This window comes from Polypterus senegalus, chromosome 14, assembly GCF_016835505.1.
Source record: "Polypterus senegalus isolate Bchr_013 chromosome 14, ASM1683550v1, whole genome shotgun sequence".
Taxonomy (NCBI): domain Eukaryota; kingdom Metazoa; phylum Chordata; class Cladistia; order Polypteriformes; family Polypteridae; genus Polypterus; species Polypterus senegalus.
In genome coordinates, this window is record NC_053167.1 from 8329116 (window position 1) to 8335115 (window position 6000).

The following is a 6000-nucleotide window of genomic DNA, read 5'->3' on the forward strand; positions in this document are numbered from 1 at the left end:
GACACATTCTGGAACCCCCATCGTAGCAAAGGAGAGAATGAAAACAAAACTGAGTGCCATTATGAACAATGCAGCACATCCTCTCTCTGACACAACAACACTGAGGACTTTCGGCCAACAAATTATTCAGTAGAAGCATGTCAAGAAACACTATGGGGGCTCCTACAAACCAGCATCTATCTATCTATCTATCTATCTATCTATCTATCTATCTATCTATCTATCTATCTATCTATCTATCTATCTATCTATCTATCCATTATCTAACCCGCTATATCCTAACTACAGGGTCACGGGGGTCTGCTGGAGCCAATCCCAACCAACATAGGGCGCAAGGCAGGAAACAAACCCCAGGCAGGGCACCAGCCCACCACAGGGGCCCGTGGTCACCGCCAGGAGGCGCCCCAATGCCTTGGGGACCTGTTGCCCCAGCACTTCCGCCACACCAGGAAGTGCTGGGGGGAAGACTTTGGGAGACACCCGGGGAGCTGACGGGAGGACAGCCGGCACTTCCGCCACGCTGGGGCGTGGCCAAGGGAGGAATGCCGGGAACACCTGGTGCTCATCCGGGAACCATATAAAAGGGGCCGTCTCCATTCATTCAGGGCTGGAGTCGGGAGGCGGAAGGACGAAGCACAGGAGAGGTGTGGAGGCGGCCCGAAGAAAGGCATTTGTGGCCAGGACTGAGAGTGTTTGGGGTTTTGTGCACTAATGGACTGGGTCTGAGTGACCATATCTGTAAATAGTTTGTGTAAATAAAATGTGTAGTGGTGAAAAACAACATGTCCGCCTGTCTGTGTCCAGGTTGGCTCCACACTATCTATCTATCTATCTGTCTATCTATCTATCTATCTATCTATCTATCTATCTATCTATCTATCATATAGTGCCTTTCTATCTATCTATCTATCTATCTATCTATCTATCTATCTATCTATCTATTCATTATCCAACCCGCTATATCCTAACTACAGGGTCACGGGGGTCTGCTGGAGCCAATCCCAACCAACATAGAGTGCAAGGCAGGACACAAACCCCGGGCAGGGCACCAGCCCACTGCAATCTATCTATCTATCTATCTATCTATCTATCTATGTATCTATCTATCTATCTATCTGTTCCTCTCATCCTTCATAACAATGCTGTTCTTCATCTGGACCCTTCTTAATAGTGCTGCTCCTCAGGCATCATTTTCCCAGCATCTTCATTAACCTCTACTAGACCTTTGAATAATAAGTTTATGTGTATTGTGGGATTTATTTTACACTTGCTGGGGGGTAAAGTAATTATCTACAAAGGACCTCTGTAAATTTTAGTCCCATCCAAATCGCTCATGTCAGTAACTTTTTACAGACTGCACATTAACGTCTTATTAAAGATTATGGAGCCTTTTTACGTTCTATAAAAAGTCTATAAAAATAACCCCAGGTTAAACTAATCCCGTACAAATTGACATGTTAAACTGTGATATGGGCGGATCGAATGGGACTAAAGTTGCCGAGGTCCTTTGGTAATAATTATTTTATACAGTGCCTGATAAGGAAAAAAATTGCACGGGTAATCCTTGTTGTGCGTGCTGAATACCAGAGGGATGGGGTGTCTCCTCGGAGATTTGAAGGCACCCTGATATGTACAATTTATGATATGTACAATTTATATCAAAACACTTGGGAATGAGGTCCCCTTGGAGGTTGTCACAAGTATCACACTGAGACATCATGGTTTGGGGCAGCCACCCATATGTTATGTCCTGGCTGCAAAATGGTTTGAAATAATAACAGATTTTTACAGATCTGAGTCCACAATTGAACTGCTGGTATAGAGACAAGATGGCTGCTTTAAAGGCCAGTATAGGAAGTGACATCATCAGAGGAGGGATCGGAAACTGATGCGATTACATCAGCTTGAACCGGAAGTGGTGTCATCAGAGGTGGACCAGAAAGTGACATCATCAAAGGGGCCAGAACCAGAAGTGTCATCCCTTTGGGATTTCCAGAGAATAGTCAGCAAGGGATCAAGAAAGACATTTATTGCACCCTGCCGCCCCTTGGTCGGATATGGAATTACTATCATTCAGGCCATGTAGTTGTCTCCTACTCGTGTGACAAGGTGCAAACAGACATATTGTTATAAGTATGAATTGCTAATGTGGTAAAATGGTACACAGATGATACTCATAAGCCAAGAATGAGAAAATGCTCGAACAGAGTACCAGTGTGTGCCAGCCCACTTCAAGCACTGACTTGACCCGACCTCTTGATGTCAAACTAACCCCATCCAAATAGGGCTCAAGACATATGTCCTATGTTTCATACACTACATTAGGTGGATTCTCTTACCCCTCTCCTTGTCTCCCTAGTGCCATCTCCCTCTTCCTACTCACATGCCTTACCAGAGCCTACAGGATGGGCACTGTCTGAGCCTCCTGTTTAAATATCACCATTAGGATGTCATTCCACTCTGTTTCAGGATGATAAAGGCAGTCTGTGTTTAATGTTACAGAAAGAGAGCCCCTCAGAACACACAAGACGGTTTCCTAGTGAGTCACAGAGAGGATGCTTTAGAGTTCTTTTGATCTGTAACAGCTTTGTTTTGTCTTTTGGTTTCCATTGCAGAGAAAATTTACCTTTTACTCTGACTTATACCTCAGATCCACTCTACATGATGTTCAAGACAAACTATCTGAGAAGCAGCTATTGGAACAACTGCATGGATTCTCCGTCAGTTTTTGAAGTTTTGAAGTGTGAGCTCGCAAATTTACTGAATGAAGAGATGCTTCTGTAATATCATTGAATGTATAGTCATAAAGTAATTGGATAATTGGATAACTAATAGGATAATTGTGGATATGCTCAGCCACATCAGTCAGTGCAGATCCTATGTCACTCTTTAAATATAATTCAAATGTAAAGCTGGTTAAAAAGTCTTATTCGAAAGCAAAAGCTGACATTCAAATGCAAACAAAATCTCACATTAATATTGACATTGTGTTACTCCAGAAAATGCAAAATTATCTCATTTTACAGATGTTGCTTTTCCAAGTCACTTCCACAGTCAGTCTCTAAAATGGCTGGCTTGTGTCCTTAATAAAGCACACAGCTGCACTCCTTCATAACACATTTTCAGTTTCAAAATTCCAAAATATCACAGGTTTGCCACATTTTGACAGCCAATTAATGTGCTGCCTGACAGAGCTGGTGGCTACACAAATGTCTTCCAGGTATAGCAAGTTCAGCAGTGCTATTGAAATCGGCACCTGTTTTCCACAGGACCTTGGACATCTCTTTCTTTCTTTCATTCTCTCTCTCTCTCTTTCTTTCTCTCTCTCTCTCTATCTCTTTCTCTTATCAAATCCTCTTTTCTTGGGCATTGGCTGTCAACCAGAGTTCTCCAGACACAGGCCAGTCACTCCAGCTGCCCCCAGGTGTATCCCGTCCTCTTAGCTTTTGCCTCAATGTTACACCGAAAAGAGTTTCTTGGTCAGCCTCTTTCCCTGAAGCTTCCATGCAATGGCTTGTCTGGTGATGCTCGAAGCATAGTGTGGAGTGTGTGGCCTATCCATCTCCATCTTTGCCAGAGAATCTCTTCTTTTGAAGGCTCTTGTCTTGTTCACTGCCACAGTTGTTGGTGTTATGTTTCAGCCAGCATTTCTCCCCTGGCTGAATATTTCTTGTCTATTTTGTCCATTTTTGTGCCTTTTATTTATGTTAATGTTTCTTTTTATTATTATGTGCATTATTCTTTGCTTTTATTTGTAACTAGAAAATGCCTCAGTTATGTCCCATGTGTTTTGTGGGTGGTCCCCCAAGAGACAGGGCCACCTGCTAATCACCATCAGGAGCTGCCCTCCTCCTTATAAAATGGACGGCCTTCCATAGTTCCTGGCAGTTCATTTCAAATGCACTGGGAGTAGACTGACACTTCGGTTTTGCTGTGCCTTTTTGCTTATTGTGATCATCTGACTTTTTGAACCTGTGCTCTGTTGTTTGACTTCACCTTGGAATTCTGTATTAGGCTGTTTGCTGTGGGTTGCCTTGACCTCTCAGGTAATTCCTTTTGTGCTCCTAGGAGCGTATTGTACTACACAACCTTTTCTTAAAATGAATCTTTTTTTTTTGTTAAAGATTCTTCTCAGCCCCTTTTTATCTAGTTGAGGTTTGGATGGTAATCCCCCTCTAGTGGGCAATTTTTAAAAGTATTTTTGGGACATCTGTGCTTTTAGGAATCCCAAATCATGACACTTGGTTGTTAATGGTATGTGGCAAACATATCTGGAGGATCCTTCTGGTCTGGATTTTCTTAATGGTGGTAACTGTAGTCTTCGGTGTCTTTGCTCCGTAGTATAGGATTAACTTCACATTGATAATGAGGAGTCTGATCTTGATTGCAATAGACAGATCCCTGGAGCCCAAATACTCCTTAGTTAAAGGAAATCTGCACTTGTTTTGCCAATTGTAATTCTTATGTCAGTATTGGCACCCACCCGCTTGCCAATGATGCCAACAAGGTAGATGAAGCTATACACCTCCTCTAGTGCTTCACCTGCAAGCATGATTAAGGTTGCATTGGCAGCATTTACCCTGAGGAAATTACTCCTCCCTTGGTGGCTATAGAGGCCCAGTCAAGCTGATTTATGTGCAACGATGCTGGTCTTCTCCTGCGTCTGCTGGTAAGTGTAAGAAAGGAGAGCTAGGTCATCAATAAAGTCCAGGTCATCTAGCTGTGTCCAGGGTTTCCAATGGATGTCATTTCTGTTTTGCACTGTGGATGTCTTTATGACCCAGTCCATCGTTAGCAGGAACAAGGAGAGTGACAGCCAATAGCTTTGCCTCTCCTCCCTGCACTTGGAAGGCATCTGTAACTTGCTCCCTATTGACCACCATAGCAGGTTCTCCCTTTGTGAGGGATCTTGATAGTATTGCTGGTTTTCTCTTCCACACTGCATGCTTTTTCATGATAATTTAAATTGACATGCGGGGCGAATTCCAATCGAGTGACTGGTCTGAAATAATGTCCAATGTTGCTACCTGAACAATGCAAGATCTGTTATTCCGGAAATCAGGGAGCTTGCAGTCCACAGCATCCTTCATACTCTTCATGAGTCACCTTGCCCAGAACCTTATAACCTTGGACATAAGAGCCCCTCTTCTCTTTGTGTGATCCTGACACGTTCATCTTTTGATGTGGCCACTTTGTATGCCTTGAAATTCCTGCTGAGCTCTCACTGGTTTTTAATTCTAACACACACAAAGAGCCCACCATTATGACTTAAGGCAAAGTCAAACCTGTTCTGTTTCTTGATAAAGAGACACCTCTGAGTTAAGATCTGATATTTTCACTTCAAGAATGAGTTCTGTGTAGGATTCATGCATCCTAGCAGCACAAATAGCAGTCGGATTTTGATAGAGGAATGGTGCACCTGTGCAGGAAAGAAGCTGCTTGAATCAAAGCCACATTCACAGCCTTTGTGCCTACCAGGCCCGCAAAGACCCGTCAGAAATAGCCTCACCTGGTGCTGGTAAGTGAAAGGACAGCAGATGGGCAGACTCTGACACCTAAACGTCTGCATGTCTTAAATCTGTGACTATTAAAATGGCTTTGTGGTGGTGTAGCACTGTAGATTTGGAAGAACACCAACATAAACAGCTTTGAACTTTACTAGAAAAGCATTAATTCTGCTTGTGATGAAGACTGCCACAAAATGGATCTGTGGTGTTATGGGTCCACAGCTCGTGGAGAAAAGGCCATTGATTTTAAATAAATAATCACCGCACCCGAGGCGGCTTCGTGAGGGGCGTTGTTAGCGAGCAGCGGGGCAGTCGTCGATGTGGGCGTTTCTCACCGTGTGCACAGGTGAGGAACTGCCCACATTCGTGATTGCTCCCGTGGCTAATGCTGCAGCTGTGATGGCCCCTCACGTTTTTAAAAGAAGCGCAAGTCGGTTGGGGAGAAAAAAAAGAAACGTTCGGGAAGAGAAAGAAACGTTCGGGAAGAGAGGGA